Below are 17,884 nucleotides of genomic sequence, written 5' to 3' on the forward strand. Positions count from 1 at the left end.
GGATCAGAAATCTCTGGGACAGCTATAGAAGGCCCAACATAAGAATCATTGGTTTGCCAGAGGGCGAAGAAAATGAACTAGAAATTGAAAAATTAAGTGAAAATATAATAAAGCAGAACTTCCCAAACTTGGGGAAGGAAATAGACTTACAGGTCCAGGAAGCACAGAGAGTTCCAAAACAACTGGACCCAGGGAAAACCACTCCAAGACACATTATAATCAAAATGTCAAAAGTTAAAGATAAAGAGAGAATCTTAAAAGCAGCAAGAGAGAAGAAAAGAATCATGTACAAATGGGTCCCAATTAGACTATCAGCTGACTTCTCAAGGGAGACCCTGCAGGCAAGAAGGGACTGGCAAGAAATATTCAAAGTAATGAAAATCCAAAACCTACAACCACGAATACTTTATCCAGCGAAATTGTCATTCAGAATAGAAGGGCAGAGAAAGTGTTTGCAGGACAAAATAAAACTGAGAGTTCATTAGATCCAAACCAATGTTATTTGAGATGTTAAAGGGACTGGTTTAGAAAAAGGAGGATCAAAACTATGAACACTAAAATGAAAACTGCATCACAAGAAACAACAACAGAAGCTAGGGAATTGAAACAAAGGCAAACTAAACAGGCAACGAGAGTGGAAAAGGAACTATAGGTATGGGGAGCATATTGGGGGGAGGTCAGCAGGGAGGGGGGAAAGGGGAGAGGGAGGGAGATGATATAGGAATTAAGGAGCATGGTAGGAGGGAATGGAATAGACAGAGAGAGGTTGAGAAGAACTATATGCACAACTAATGGACATGGTCTAAAAGGGAGGGACAACTGGAGGGAGGGGGGCCACTGGGTGGAGGGGAGAAGAGGGAAGGGAAATTGGGACAAATGTAACATTATAATCAATAAAACACATTAAAAAAATTTAGAAAACCTAAAAAAAAAATCCCTTTCAAATGGAACTTAACCTTTCTTAGCAGAAATGTCAAAATTACTTTCAATGGCTAAGAAAGTTTATAAGGTTAATTTAAGATTATAAAGGAAATAAATATTTGAGTTGTAAAAGCATTAATCTTTATATATACATATACATTTTACATATATACACAGATTTTATATATAAAGATTACTACATATATGTATATATGTTAAAGAGAGACAGAGATCATATAGGAGACAGTACCTTTATTAAAGAATAGAACCAAAACCAAAGCTTCAAAAATCTGCTAAAAATTAATCAGAAAATGAGCTCTTAATTAAGACATTCACGATAATGCGAAGAAAAACCGGGCATCAAATGGCAAACAGGTAAAGCAGAAAGCTGATTGGTGAGTGAAATGGGAGGGTGAGTAGGTCTCTCCAGAATAAGATTAAATAAATAATCCAAAGACCAAAATTCCCGAGATAATAATGTTAATAATTAATCAAAAGTCATAGCTCATAGAAAATAATTCTTAGATGAGATGCCATAGCAGAGGGCATGCAAGGTAATGTGAAGAAATCAAGGCATCAAAAGGCAAACAATCAAAGCAGAAAGCTGGAGAGCAGGTAGAGTTGGATGGTGGGTAGATCTGTGGCAAATAAAAGACTAAACAAATATTCCAAGAACAAAGTTTTTAGTAAATCTGCTAAAATTAATCAAGATTCATCGGTCACAAAAAATAAACTCTCAGATGAGCAAACACAGTAAGCATATGCACTGTAATATAAAAAAAAAAGACATCAAATGACAAACAATGTAGAATGGGGTAGACAGGTAGGACGGTGGTCTGTAAAAGTATAAAACTAAATAGGTAATCCTAAGTCACAGAGAAGCTTAGAAACAGTTTAGGTAAATAACGGAGCAGAGGTATAAGAGATTGATGCAAACAGACTTTTACAACAAAGTCAGTTTTCCATCCTGACTTTCCACAAGTCATCCATCACAGCAGCATTGCTGATTTATTCTAGAGAGGAACTGACAAAGATCCTGACTTCTGGCCAAGATGAAGGTGTAGACAGACACACTGCATCTCCCTCAACAACTAAGAAGGAGTACAACTACGTCAAAACCATAAACAATCAGAAGTTCCAGAAAATCAAACTGCATGGAAGTCCAGCAAACAAAGATAAATAGAAGAAATACTCATCCAGACAGGTAAGAGGGGCAGAGTGGGGCAGAGAGGATGGGGTGTGGTGGCAGTGGTGGCAGCGGCAGTGGCAGCAGCAGCGGCCGGCCGACAGAAAGCGCAGTCAAACATTTTAAAAAGTTGAAAGGAACACCTGGGGAGTGATCCCAGCTCCTCATGGGACCTTGCAGCTCAGGATCTCAGCACCAGAGAAAATAAAGCCTCATTGCTTCTGACTGTGCAAACCAGTGGGGGTTGGGGTGGAGGCAGAAACTACTGGTCTCAGCAGAGTCCGCTTGTTCAAAGGGCCCCCACAGTCCTAGAATATCCGAAGACCCACCCACTCTGGGAACGACAGCTGGGGCAGCAGCTAGAGGGGCACCAGTTTGGTGCGGAAGTGGGAGAGGTGCCTGGAAAAGGGGGGTGAGTGCTGGGCTGGCGGCATTGTTCCCTCTCAGACCCCTCCCCAATATACAGTGCCGCAATGTGGTGAAACAGGTTGCCCTGTACTCACAAATACCTAAGGTTCTGCCCCTTACAACTAACCGACGAGGAGACAGCCAACCTAACAGAGGAGATAGACAACCTAACAGACACAGAATTCAAAACACTGGTGATAAAGATGCTCACAGGCTTGACAGATATACTTGAGTATAGCAAACGCATAAGAGAAGAAGTGAAGGCTATGCTAAGTAAAATAAAGGAAAATCCACACAAAACCAATGGTGATGGGAAGGAAACCCGGGTTCAAATCAATGATTTGGAACATCGTCGTCGTCGTCGTCGGCAGCTGTCTGTCTCGAGAGACGATGGTGTAGCTTCTTAAGAGTCTATCTGCACCGCCGAGAATGGCTGTGCAGTCCGACTCGGGAGTGACACGGTATCTGTCTCCTCCCGTGTTGAATCGACATCTTGCGATGACGCTGAAGCTACAGAGCCTGGGCAGGGTAATATGGAGGGTCTGCTGTTGCCCATGCAGCAGACCCCCCCTCTCTTCGCAGCTGAAGGGTCCAAGGGAAAGACAAAGTCAATACAGCTTGGCTTCAGGTGCGCCGCAGGAGTTGCCGGTGTTGACTACAACGTCAAACCGCCTTAGGGACTCCGGCTCCGGATTTTCTGTCGGGGTTTACTCCCTTAGCCTTTCCCCTGAAGAGGTATGCCGCAAGGCAGCGGAGGTTTTTTGGAGTCAGAGTTTTCCTTCTCTGATGTGCCCTGACTGGAAGATCGAACCAGCGACACTTAGCTCGCAGGCCGACGCTCAATCCACTGAGCTAAACATAAGGAAGAAAAAAAAAAACAGTCAACCAGTGCAGAATGAGGAAGCAAGAATTGAAAAAAATGAGGAAAACTTCCCAAATTTTGCAAAGGAGATGGACATACAGGTCCGGGAAGCATGGAGGGTCCCGAGGGAGCTGGCCCAGAGGGAACCACACCAGGACACATCATGACTAAGATGCCAAAGGTGAAAGATAAAGACAGAGTCCTGGGGGCAGCAAGAGAGAGGCAGAGAATTGCCTACAGGGGGTTGCCTGATTTCTCAGCTGATTTCTCAGAGGACACTTTGCAGGCAGGAAGGGACTGGCAAGCCATATTCAATGCAATGAAAAGCAACCTGCAACCAAGATTACTCTATCCAGCAAAGCTATCATTTGGAATGGAAGGGCAGATGAAGTGCTTCCCAGACAAGGTGAAGCTAAAGGAGCTCATCATCACCAAGCCATTATTATATGAAATGTCAAAGGGACTTACTTAAGAAAAAGATAAAAACTATGAACACTAAAATGACAACAAACTCACAACTATCAACAAGTGAATCTAAAATATAAAAACAAAACCCAACTAAGCAAACAAGAATAGGAACAGAATCATAGGTATGGGGATCATTTGGAGGGTTATCAGCTGGGAGGAGGAAGAGAGAGAAATGGGGAAATCGTGCAGGGACTAAGAAGCATAATCTGTTGGTACAAAATAGGAGGACGTTAAGAATAATATAGAAAAGGGTGAAGCCAAAGAAATTATATGCACGACCCATGAACATGAACTAAGGTGGGTGGGATTGCTGGAGGGAAGGGGCTACTAGGCAGAGGGGAGCATAATCAATAAAATATACTTTAAAAAAAAGAAGAAGACCTTTTGCCAACTTATATTTAAAAAAGAGAACTTTTAGCCTTCTGCCAGTAAATCTCCCTTACCACTCCTTTCCTTATCTTTCGTTTTTCTAATATTTATAATTTTTTGGAGATCAGATGCACAATGGACTGAATCATGGTATATAGATCTTAGGTTCCCATTTTTTCCCATTAGTCATCAAACTGCCTTTCTTTTACATCATATTGTAATAAACAATGTTTCAGAATGTTTTAAATTTACTAGTACAAAAAATAAATGAGATGGAGGTAAAAGATACCATATCTTTTATTTCATTCATTTATCATGCACTTTCGCAATCACAGATGGTCCAGGAGTTTGCTCCTGCAGTAGCCTTCTGTCAAATATACAAAGAAAGGCAAGTCTCTAAACTTTGGAAAGGAAGGCTTCTTGATTCCTGGTGAGATCTGCATCATTAAGGAGGACTCTTGAGCCACTGGGGTTTCTCTGCTTGTCTTTCCCTATACCCCTAAAGAATGTTCAGCTTCCCACAAGAAACTTACTATTCTCTGGTGACTGGCTGAGTGCAACTGGAGACCAGATGGAAACAAGTGTAAACAATCCACATTCTTCATATTGCAAACCCCTATTTAAAGATCATTCTGATCTTTACAAAACAATTTCTTAGATTGACATCAGAAACATGGCAACATGGGAGGCCCTACTGGCCTCTTCCCTTGAAGTTACAATAAGTTGAACAGCTACAATTCAACAAAGGATTCCCTGCTCAACACACAAACATGTCTGAGATCCACGCTTTTAAATACCTGCGGGCAGGTGAATGGGAGAAAATAGAGGAGGAGGGAAGGAGGAAGAGCAGAGACGAGTGCCACAGACGTAGTACAGAGCTCACTGCAGGTAAGGGGAGCAGGAGAGGAATTCAACTGCAGCATGGACTCTCTGCAGCTCTGAGCAACAGGGAAGTAGAACAGGCATTCTTCCGTGAGTGGTCAGCACCTACTGCAGCTGAACCCAGAGACAGATGCGGAGAGGGAACACAGATAAGCGGCAGCTGTGGTCTAGCAGCTGTATGGCCAGGCAGAAAACAAAGCCACTGAGACTAGCACCTCCTCTGGCTTCCCAGAGCAGCCTCCCTTCCCCCTCCCAAAGCTAGCAGCCGGCCCCAGAGAAGCTGTAGAAGTGAGTGTCGGGTTACAGAGCATACTAGCTGCAGCCCTGAGAACTGGAGAGGCAAGAGCATTCCTTCCTTAGCCGCAGGCGCGAACTTTGCAGCTAATCCCATTTATAGGGGTGGAGACATGAGGAGTGTTAGCTATGGTCTGGCAGCCGCCATAACTGGGAGGAGAACAAAGCCGTTTTTGCCCATTGTTGAATTTTCTCTCCTTTATTGAATTTGTTTTAATGGCCCCGCTAAAAACTTTAAAGAGACTCATTCCAGTACTTCTTAGCAAAAGGCAATTTATCAGACCTGTGGGATCCGAGCAAGGGCCAAATGCAATCATGTTATTTTTTTTACTTTGAGTAAGTTTTGAACTATTGATCCCAACGTAATATTACAATACCACTCTCTCTAAGGCTTTTATTTATATGTACATAAATAAGAACCCTAAATTTATAATCCACAACTTTTCCTGGTGTTTCTAATTCCTAGAACTGACAAGCTACCTAAACTGAAGTTTAAGCTAAGACTGTTCTATTAACTTTTTTCTGGTGACATTACATTAACTAACTGAGACAAAAGTGTCAGAGAAACAGAGTTGACTTATAAAAATAATATTTCTCTTCTTAAAGTCTTATACCTTTCTCCTCTGTGCCAAATTCTCTGATAATATTGGGCACGTTATATTAATCTCATCTCTATTTTTGAAATAGCTTTTCAAACGTTCTGTAGTTTATTTCTTTCTGTTTTCATAGAAAAAATAAAAGGTCCTAATAAAATTGCCATAACATGTATTAACATTTTTATATAGAATGCTTAAATCCTGAGTATAAATTTGATTACACTTCTGATCTTGGCCCAGCTATTTTAAGGAAACTAATGCCTCGATTAATAATAAATGGGACATATTTTGCCTATAAACTATCGTAGGTGGATTTTACTCCATGAGCATATGATTTATTAGGTTGAACAGTTGATAAATCTACCATATTTTCTGTTTGGATGATCTATCCATAGCTGTCAATAGGGTACTTAGGTCCCCTACTATAAATGTATTTTTGTCAGTTTCTCCCTTTAGTTCTGTTAGTAATTGCTTTCTATATTATGGTATTCCCAGGTTGGGTGCATATACATTAATAAGTATTATGTCTTCTTAATGTACTGTCCCCCTTTATCTTTATAAAATGTCTATCTTTGTCCCATTATCACTTTAGCCTTAAAATCTATTTTGTCATATACAAGGGGGTACCCCCTTAGAATTTATTTATAAAAATTGTGTATTTATTTTTACTTGTTTAAATTTCAGTCACCTTCAAATTATTCTCCATTTGATGCAACACACTTATTGAGATGCTTTTTCCACTGTTCAAAATAGTTTTTGAACTCATCAATTTGATGCCTTTTAGTGCTTCTACCATTTTCCCTTTCATTTCTTCTGAAACAGAACCCACGGGCTGCCCCGATTGAAGCAGAAGCCATGCGTTGTTCAGTTATGAGGGGCTTGATTGCCGATAGCTAAAAAGCATAACTTCTAATACCAGAGTTTGGTAAAAAGAAAAGGAATTGTTTATTTAAAGGTTATACAGATTTAGATTAAAGGCAGATTTCTGCCGTTAAGTCTTATTCTCTTTAAAATACCCACAAACACATAGTTCTGCCTCCTCCTGCCAAACCAGGCTAGTTTTAGAAATGTCAGAGATACCATTTCCCTACTTCCCAGACACAGTTCAGCTTTAACAGCAGCTCCCAATCATTCGTGCCTGATTGGGGAGGCTTTGCCTGCATCATGGTGCTCTCCAGCTCTTAATGCAGGGCCACGTGGTTCTCCCCTTCTACCGTCTTGCAAACTGTGTGGTTCTCTCCTTTCCCTTTCAAAACCACATGGCCTTCTCCTTGTTAATGGCTGCCACCTTATTTTTAAATGCCTGACTGCAGCCTGTGACACAGGCCCTGTAAGTTTTTTGTCACCATTCTACGGTCAAAGCCCCTCCCATCTTCTTGGGGATCCTGCCCTATAACACTTCCACATCAGCAAAATGTTTCCCTTTGAGGACATTTTTTTAACCAAGGACACAAATAAAAAAAAGTTGCTCATGAGATCAGGTGAATAGGGAGAGTGGGGCTACAAGGCACATGCCATTTTTGGTCAAAAACTGCTGAACACTCAGTGCTTTGTGGGCAGGTGCGTTCCTAAATCACCCATCATGAAATGGGCGAACATGTTCAAAGAGTCTTTTTAAAAAATTCACTGAAGCCAAATGCAGCCTCTCACAACAATGCCAGCTAGTACACTGATACAAATAGGTTCCTAGAACACTCACCTAGCAAGGGAAGCCTGGACAACAAGGGACCTGCCTTCCAGAAGATAATTCCATTGGGGGGTGGGGGGGGTGTCCCTCCACATATAACTATGACTACACCTACTTTTCTCTAGATGCTATTTGCCTGGAGTACCATTTTCTACCTTTTCACTTTGAATCTGTGTTTGTCCTTGAGCTGAGAGGTGTCTCCTGAAGCAGTACATGGCTGGGTTTTGTTTTTTGATCCAATCCACTACCCTGTGCCTTTTTATTAGTGAGTTCAGTCTATTTACACTTAGGGTTATTATGGATATATGAGTATTTCCTCTAGTAATTTTGTCTTTTGTTTTCTGTGCCTCCATTGTTTCTTTTCCCTTGTGTTTCCATTATTTAATATGGTGGTATTTTGTGATTATTTTTTTCCTCTTCACTTCCTCATGTTATATGTCTCAGTTCTAGATTATTTTGTGTGGTTACCATTAGGTTTATACAGAATAAAGTTTAATATATACAGGCATTTTTTCTTCTGAATGCATCTTTATTCCTCTGTGCAAATTCAGACCTATGCCCCTTCCCTTTCATATTTTTGTTGTGACATTTTATCCCTTTTTATGCTGTGTTTATTTCCAAATTGCTGTGGCTATTGTCTTCTTTTTTAAAACATGTTTTTACTTCCTTCAATATTTATGTAATATTTAAGTGTTTAATAACCTGTCCTGAATGAGGGTGGCAACTTTCTGTTTCTATTTGTCTGTTTTTCATCTTACTCATGGTTTTATATCCTTTTGTTTTTTGTTTCATGTAGAAGAGCACCTCTAAGCATTTCTTATAATTCAGGTCCTGTGGTGGTACAGTCAGTCCCTCAATGTCTGTATGTCTGGAAAAGCCTTTATTTCTCCTTCATATGAAGGATAATTTTGTTGGATATATTATTCATGGCTGGTGATTTCTCTCTTTTAATAGTTTGAGTATTTGATTCCACTCTCTTCTAGCGTGTAGCATTTCTGCCAAAAAAAATTCAATGATATTCTAACGGGGTTTGCTTCCTAGGTTACCATCATCTTTTCCATGGCTCTTTGAGAATTCTTTCTTTGTTGTTAACTTTTGACAGTTTGAATATAATGTGCCTTGGAGAGTCCTTTTGGATTGAGTTAATTAGGTGTTCTGGTAGTTTCTTGGATTCGAGGATCCAGTTCTTTTCATAGATATGGGAAGGTCTCTTTGCTGATTTGCCTTATATATTCTCTGTTCCTCTTCTTCTCTGTTCCTTCTGGTATATCCAGTATTCTTATTTTGCTCTTTTGATTAGAAACAGAGAGTTCTCATAGAGTTCTTTCTTTTTTTTACTCTCAATTCTCTCTCATGTTCCACCTAAGTCATTTCTAATTTTTGTCCTCTAAGATGTCACTAATTCTTTCTCCATCTGGTCTGCTCTACTTTCTAAGCTTGCTAGCTCACTCTTCACCTCTTTCATTGAGTTCTTCAGCTCCAGAATTTCTGTCTGGTTCTTTTTTATAGTTTCAGTCTCTTTGGTGAAGTATTTCTTTTGTTCATTGACTTTACTTCTGAGCTTGTTGAATTGCCTTTATGAGTTTTCTTACATCTCACCGAGTTTTTCAAAACTGCAATCTAGAATTCTGTTACTTAAATCACATATTTGCATGTCTTTAATTTTACTTTTGGAGATTTTTTTGTTTTCTTTCTGAATTCCCTTGTTATATTCATTGTGCTGCTGGAACTTCCAGATCTCTGTAGGGATTTGTAGCCTTGGCAATAGAAATGCTCCTTATTCCCCAGGAGGTGAGCATCCCATTTACAAGCTGGTTACCTCAGTCTCAGGGCACCACTCCTGTGCTTTGGAAGGGGCAGGCTGTGGTTCTTCCATATGTTCTTGGCATGCCTTCCTTCCTATAGCCAGAAGTCAGAGTTGTTCTGAATTGACCCAGCTGCTTCTGCCTGGCTGTGCCTGCAGAGTAGGCAGGGGGAAGTGAGTCCACACATCCGTGGTTCTGTTCTTCCTTGTGGGTTTAGCCACAATGAGTTCAGACTACTTAGGATGAAAAGATTTTTTTTTTTTCAGCCCTTTTGCAATCTGCTAAATAAGAATTTTACTGACCTGAGAGACAAAGATGGGATTCCCCATTTGTGGAATCCTTGGTTCTGTGCAGGCAGCTTGGGAGCACTATGATTTTTTATTTTTTCTTTTCTTTTTTTTGGATTGTTTATCTGTCCCTGATGCTGGGCCCAGCCTCAGTGTGTGCCAGCCATCCAGGCCCATTTGCTGTCTCTGCCTCTCCAGTCTGGTCTGTCCAGTGGGAGGTGCACACCAGTTCTTCACTGCTACCATGTCCACGGGGGCTGCAGCCAGCTCAGGACTGTAGGCAGCTTCTGTCACTGTCCTTCTCACAATGTCTCATACGTGTTTGTGTGTTGAGCAGGGAATCCCTTGTTGAATTATAGCTGTCTAACTTCTTGTAACTTCAGGAAGAGATACGGAGGTCCTCTTATGCCACTATGCTGCTGACATTCCAAAATAGAATTTTGAGAAAGCCTGAGTTGATACATAAAGATTCAAAATCTTTCTCCTGCTCCTTCCTGCTCCCTCTTTTCCCAAGATGAAAACAGTGTATATCTTAAAACTAGTCTTCTAAAAAAATACCAAGAGAGAACCCTGGGCCTCCCTGATTCTATGTGGTGTGGAATTGTGGAAGGAACTAAACAGCAGGCCTAAATGTGCCAGGCTTTGTTTCCTGTTGCAGCAGAAAGGGTGGAGAGAAGGAAGGGGCACAAGCTCTGATTTTAAGGTCTCCTAGTCCTACCCATTCAGTAACAACCCAATCAATATATTGTTCTGACCAATAGGATTAAATACTAATTTCTCAGAGATGGGGAGAAAGGGAAAAGACAACAACTGGAATGTGTGGGTAGAGTCAGATTTAGCAAAAAAATGTAGAGAGGTTCTCCCTCCCATATAACCTATAGTTATTTTTTATGAAATTATAAGGGCAATCTGAGCTCTCACACTAGTTGTGAACTGAACTACTTGCTAATTTTAGGCATGATCTATAATACCCTCAAACAACCCCACTACTTTTATCTATGAAGGCCAGGGATCAGGCTAACACTTTGACAGGCAATAGACAGCCACCTGCCACTTAAAAAATATTACTCCATAACCTAGGATTCCTTGGGATTTCATCCCATTCAGAAATTAAAATTTCAACATCAGTAACTACTTAGAGTTGGATGTAGCATCTTTGATACATAAAGCATTCCAAAAACTAGTATTTTCTATTTAAAAAAATTAAATTAGGTCTCTTAATAGCACAAACTGATAATTTTTCTATTTTAGCATATTATAGTCAACAAGAATTAATATGGCATTGTTAGTTTTTAAACATTTTTTAATCAACTCTGCAATTCCAGCTCTGGGCTGTCTATATAATATGGACAAAAAAAGAGTCCATATCCTAAACCTGACAAGCTCAGGGAAGGCCTGTGTGGCAGGCCTTACAAACTCAGAGACCAAAAGTAACCACACAGGATGGTCCAAAATTAAAACTTTCTAACTAAAAGAGAGTCAAGGTTTGTTGTCATGTTCTTGTCCAGTATCTTTCTTGACAAAGGTCAATCTTTACCTTAACTGAGACAGTCTTTTGTCTTTTTCCATCTATGATAGCATACCTTTGAAATGTCAGAGTAATTTCCTTTTCCCAGACCCCATAGAGAACAATCACTGCACCAGAGTGGAGACCACAGAACCCCTCATTGTTATTGCTATCATGTTCATTGTTAACTGTAAAAGAAGTATGCGTCACTTTGGCAGCATTTTCTTAATCCATTCAGATTTCCCTCCCAGCAATTGTCATCACTTTGGCTCTAGTAAACTCATAAAAATTCTTTGCAGGTTTGGACATTTCTTATGTTGACAGTAAGGTCAAACATGTTAATCATTTCCAAGTCCCTTTCTGAGGACAATATCCTTACTATCAAAATCAGACAAATACATTACAAGAAAGAAAAATATAAAAACAACTCCTTTCTAAATCAAATATTAGGAAACTAAATAGAGTAGCACAGAAAAAGAATAAAACATCCTCAGCGTGTGGCCTGGTGACTCAGACCAAGGAGGGCTTTCCTTGCCAATGGACTGTGTGGACTACACAGCCAGTCTCTTGTCTTCAGTTCACCACGGCTTCTGCTATCCAGGTGAAAGAACAGGTGAAGCCTGCCTCAGGCCAGGCTTTTGAGCTGATTCTCAGCCCCCGATCGAAAGAACCCATCCCAGAATTCCCCCTTCCCCCTCCAAATAAGAAGGATCTTTCTCTGGAGGAAATTCAGAAGAAATTAGAAACTGCAGAAAAAAAGCACAAGTCCCATGAAGCTGAGGTCTTGAGGCAGCTTTCTGAGAAATGAAGCATGAGAATGAAGGGCTTCAGAAAGCAATAGAAGAGAACAACTTCAGTAAAGTGACAGAAGAGAAACTAACCCCCCCCGCCCCCCAAATGGAACCAACTAAGAGAACTGAGAGGCACAAGCGGCTGCCAAAATGGAGCATTTGTGAAAGAAGGGCAAACACATTGAAGAAGTATAGAAGAACAAAGAATCCAAAGATCCTGCTGATGAGACTGAAGCTAATTTGTTCTGAGAAATTACTCTCTCCCCCTCACCTTCCTAAATATCCAAAGACTGTACTGTCCAGTATTATTTTATTTTTGCTTTCCTGACAAATATTCTTGAAGCTAATATAGGACCATAGATAGATTCAGACTGTATAATGGTGTTTTAGGGGATAAAGTTGAAAAGCTAAAACTCAGCAAAGGGTTCTCTGCTCAATGTACAGGCATGCCTGTGAGATCCACACATTGAATCATCTAATGGTGGGCAAGTGGGAACAAACTGGTGAGGTAAGAAGGCAGAAGGGCTGAGGTGAGCCATGCAGGCCTGCGGCCAGGAGCTTACGGAGCTCAGCCTAGAGAGGGGAGGTATCCAGCTGCGGCTGGCATTCCCTTCAGCCAAAAGGAACAGAGATTTGGTGGGCATTCCTGTAAAAGTGAGCAGTATGCGCTTCAGCTGAGCCCAGAGACCTGGGCAAGAACACAGCTCTGGGGTGCTGCTGCAGTTGTCACACAGCCAGCATTCCAGACAGATAAACAAGCCATGAATCCTTGTCACTGTGTAACCTCCCAGAGCCTGCCTCCCTTCGCCCTCGGTGTCAGGCTACAGAACACCTTATCTGTAAACCCAACAACTGTTATTACAGAATCACTATTTTCCCTGAGGAAAGGAGGTACTCTGTGACTTGGCCCCAGCTGGGCCAGAGTGCAGGAGAAACTCCGCAGAGGTCCAAGGTTGCCATTACTGGGAGGGCAAAAAGAAAAAAAAGGTAGTAGAATTACCCCAGGCCACCCCACCCCAACACATTGTGGTTACACTGTGGAAGTCAGCGCTGGGGTTCACAGAGCTAAAAAACATGTGATTCAGCACTAACTACTAGAAAATAATAGAAAGACCTCTTTGTATTAATCTGCTAAAGAAATCACTCAGACATAGATGCCTAGACAGAGAAGGAATGTATGAAATACCATGAATAACCAAGATAGCAAGACAGCTCAGAAAGAAAATAAAAATTCTCCAGAAAGAAAACTTAAACACATGGAAATATGTGATATAAATGTCAGACATTTCAAGATTGCAGCTCTGAAAATACTCAGTGAGATGTGAGACTATACAGACAGGCAATGTATTTGCTAAGAAAACAAACTAACAAAATTAGTATTTTACAAATGATATTGAAACTTAAGTAAAGAACCAAGCACAAATTCTGGAGATGAAGAACTCAATAAAAGAGATCAAGAATGAACTAGTGAGCATAGGAAATAAAGTAGACCAGATGAAAGAAAGACTTGGTGATTTCAAAGATAGAAATCTAGAAATGACTCAGATAGAAGGAAAGACTTGATCATTAAAAAGTGAAAGAACTCTGTGAGAACTATCAGACTCCATTCGAAAGAGCAATATAAGAATAACAGGCATGCCAGAGAAGAGACAGAAAGAAGGGAATGGAGAGGAGGGAACTAGTCAAACCAGTAGTTGATGAGAACTTCCCAAATCTGTGGAAAGAGCTAGATTCTTGAATCAAAGAAGCAAACAGAACACCTAGTTACCTCAATTCAAAGGGGTCTTCTCCAAAGAACATTGTGTTGAAACTGTCAAAAAATAATGATAAAGAAAAATTTCTAAAACAGCCAGGGAAAAGAAGTAACTTATAAAGGAAAGTTCATTACATTATCATTGGACTTCTCAGCAGAAACTCTACAAGCCAGAAGAGAGTGAAACCAAATATTCAAACCACTGAAAGAGAAATTACCAGCCAAGAGTAATATATCCACCAAAGTTATCCTTTATGAAGAAAAAATAAAGACTATTTCAGACATACAGAAGCTGAGAGAATTTATCACCAGAAGACCTCCATTGCAGGAAATACTCAAGGGGATTATTCTACCTGAAATAAAGAACAAAAGATCATGAAACACGAATAAGATCACCAACAAACTTAGAGCATAAACAGGGAGAATTTATGACAACAGAATAAAAGAAAAGAGGGTAAAGATCTGAATTTGCAAAAGAAAAAGGACAACCAAAGTGTCCTTCAACAGAGGACTGGATAGAGAAAATATGTGCCTATATACCATGGCATACTACTCAGTCATACTGTTTCTTTGCATCCTCACCAGCACTTATTTATTAGTTTAAAGGGGATAGCCATTCTGACAGGTGTCAGGTGGTAACTCATTGTGGTTTTTAATTTGAATTTCCCTGATGATTAATGATGTTGAGAATCTTTTCATATGTCTCTTGGCTATCTATATGCCCTCTGCTCATTTTTGAATTGGATTGTTTGTTTACTTGATGTTAAGTTATATGAGTTTTTATATATTTTGATGTGGGAGACAGACAGGCATGGTTCAAAAGACTTTGACAACTGCTGTGTGGAGCCCGACCCCAAAACGGGAACCTGGGTCTTAACTAGCAGGTTTCTTGTCTTTCATGCTTGCCATAAATCCCACCCTCCAGGGGATTTTAAAGATAAAATAAAAATACAAAGTGGCTTTTAAGGAAAAGGGAACCTGCTCTGTTTTTCTCTGAATAGCATCAACTTCTTGTTAGAAGAATGAGAAATACAGAATGATTAAGTGCTCACTAAGTTCAGCCACTATTTGCCTAAGTACACTGAGCATCCTTATAACCAATATTTTGAACTCCATATCTAGTAAATTATTTGCCTCTATTTTGTTTAATACTTTTTCTGGAGATTTTTCTGTTTCTCTCTGTATATCCCCAGTGCCTTTTGAGCTGCTACCCAGTGCTGGAGCTCAGAGAGAGTGAATCCAAATAAGTCCATGTCTAGGCCCTTTAAGAGGAATACCTGAGACTTCAGGAGTCCTCTGTCTCACTCAGCAACAATCCCCACTGGTTTTCGTAGCCAGAGGTCATGGGGACTTCTCTTCCTGGCACTATAACCTCAGATTGGGGGGAAAAGCACTGAGACCACTTGCTCCTCATGGGAGACCTCCACAATTGAGATAGCCATCCCAGATTTTATCTGCCATATGTGAGTGTGAGACCAGCCCATCCCTTGTGACCATCCCTCCTACTAGTCTCGATGTGGCTTCTTCTTTATATCCTTAGTTGTAAGATTTCTGTTTAGCTAGTTTTCAGAAGGTTATGAATGATGGTTGTTCTGTAAATTAGTTGTAATTTTGATGTGGTTGTTGGAGAATTAGAGTATCACATTTACCTATGCCACAGTCTTGACCAGAAGTCCATCTAATACTGCTTTAATTTCACTACTAGTAATGAGTCTATTTAAATTTTGTATTTATTCTTATTTCAGTATTGGAATGTTGTATACTTTAACAAGTTTATCAGTTTCATCTAGATTTTTGAATTTGTTGGCATCTAATTGTAATATTCTTTAATGGGTCTTTTTTAAAAATACATATATATTTTAAATATATATATTTTATTATTTTATTTATTTGTTTTTAGAGAGAGGGGAAAGGAGAAAGAGAGGGAGAGAAATATCAATGTGTGGTTGCCTCTCATGTGCCCCCAACTGGGGACCTGGCGTGCAACCTAGGCATGTGCCCTGACTGGGAATCGAACCAGCCACACTTTGTTCACAGGCCGGTGCTCAATCCACTGAGCCACACCATCCAAGGTTCTTTAATGGGTCTTTATATTCCTGTTGTGTCAGTTGTAACTGCTCCTTTCTCACTTATGATTTTATTTACTTGGCATTTCTCTCTCTTTTTTTTTTTTTTTTTTTTTTTTGATGAGTTTGGTTATAGGTTTATCAGTTTTGTTTCTTTTCAAAGAATCATCTCTTAGTTTTCTGTTCTCTCAATAGGTTTTTTTATTTCATTTATTTTTGCTCTGATATTAACTATTTACTTCCTTCTGTTTACTTGGGGTTTACTTGGGGTTTCATCTGTTATTTTCCTAGTTCCATTAGATGTAAAGTTAGATTGTTTATTTGGGATTTTTCTTGTTTGTTGAAGTAGGTCTGTATAGCTACGAACTTCCCTCTTAGAACTGCTTTGCTTCATCTTGTACATTTTGAAAAAAATGTGTTCTCATTTAGATTTGTTATATACTTTTCATTTCTTGTTTAATTTGTTCTTGATCCATTAGTTGTTTAGTAGCATGTTGCTTAGTTTTTACTTATTTCCATTCATTCCAGTTTTCATCCTATAGTTGATGTCTAGTTTTGTGCTATTGTAATCAGAAAGGATGCTTGATATAATTTCAATCTTGGGAAATTTTTTGAGGGTTTTTTGGTCCTAACATGTGATCTATTATAATGAATGTACTATGGGCACTTGAAAATATATGTATTCTGCATTTTGTGGATGAAATGTTCCATAAATGTCTATTAAGTTGACTGAATCTAATGTGACATTTTATGCCATTCTTTGTTTATTAATTTTCTGTCTGGATGACCTATCCATTGGTGTGAGTGTGGTATTAAAATCCCCTACTATTATTATTTTACTTTGGATTTCTTACCTGAAGTCCATTAACAATTGCTTTATATATTCAAGTGCTCCTATTTAGGTGTCAAAAGTTTACAAATGTTACATTCTCTACTTAGATTGACTTCTTTATAATTATGTAACAGTTTTTGCTTTTCTTTTACGATTTTTCATTTTAAAGTCTGCTTCGTCTGATATAAGCATTGTTACCTCATCTTTCTTTTAATTTCTATTTGCATAAAATACCTTTTCCATCCCTCCATTTTACATCTATATGTGTCTTTGAATTTGAAGTATCTTTTGTAAGCAGCATATAGATGGGGCATGTTTTTTTAAATAAATTTAGCCACCCTATGTCTTTCTAAAAACATTTTTTAATCCTAACCAAAGCACACTTTTCCATTGCTTTTAGAGAGACAGGAAAAGAGAGAAAGAAATATCAATGTGAGGGAGAAACATCGATCAGTTGCCTTCTCATATGCGTCCCAACTGGGGATTGAACCTGTAACCTAGGTATATGTCCGACTGGGAATCAAACCCACAACATTTTGGTCTATGGGACAACACTCCAACCAACTGAGCCATACCAGCTAGGGCACCTTACATCTTTTTATTGGACAATTAAATACATTTATATTTAAAGTAATCATTTATAGCTTCATGCTTATTGCCATTTTGTTCGTTTTTTGTTGTTTTTATAGTTCTCTGTTCTTTTCTTCTTCCCTTAATCTCTTCCTTTGTGATTTGCTGTTTTTCTTTATTGTTTTCTATGTATTCCTTCCTTTTTGTTCTTTGTATATCCTTTTATAGGTTTTGCTTTGTAGTCATCATAAAGTTTATGCATATTCTTCTATATCTATAGCAGTTATTTTAAGCTAATATGTATTTAAGTATAATATACTTTATAAAAATCATATTTTTACCCCCCCACATTTTTTATTGATGTCATGTTTTAGATCTTTCTGTGTTGTGTATCCTCTAACAATGTATTGTATTTTGAGTTTACATAATTTTTTCTTTTCACTTTCATACTAGCATTTTAAATGTCTGATTTACTGTATTTATTAAATATACCTGTGATTTTTTTTTCTTTCTTATATTTTCTTATTTCTGGTTATGCCCTTTCCTTTTCTACTTAAAGAAGGGCTTTTAAGTAGAAATAAGAAGACTTGCAAGGTCATT

The 17,884-nt window shown here is 39.1% G+C and overlaps 1 pseudogene; it reads left to right on the forward strand.

Moving 5' to 3' along the window:
• Positions 1–4,984: 4,984 nt before the first annotated feature.
• Positions 4,985–12,312, forward strand: LOC150020040 (stathmin pseudogene; annotated as a pseudogene).
• The last annotated feature ends 5,572 nt before the right edge of the window (positions 12,313–17,884 follow it).

The sequence above is a fragment of the Furipterus horrens genome, unplaced genomic scaffold (genome assembly GCF_987537825.1).
Source record: "Furipterus horrens unplaced genomic scaffold, mFurHor1.1.pri manual_scaffold_2, whole genome shotgun sequence".
In the NCBI taxonomy this organism is placed as follows: Eukaryota; Metazoa; Chordata; class Mammalia; order Chiroptera; family Furipteridae; genus Furipterus; species Furipterus horrens.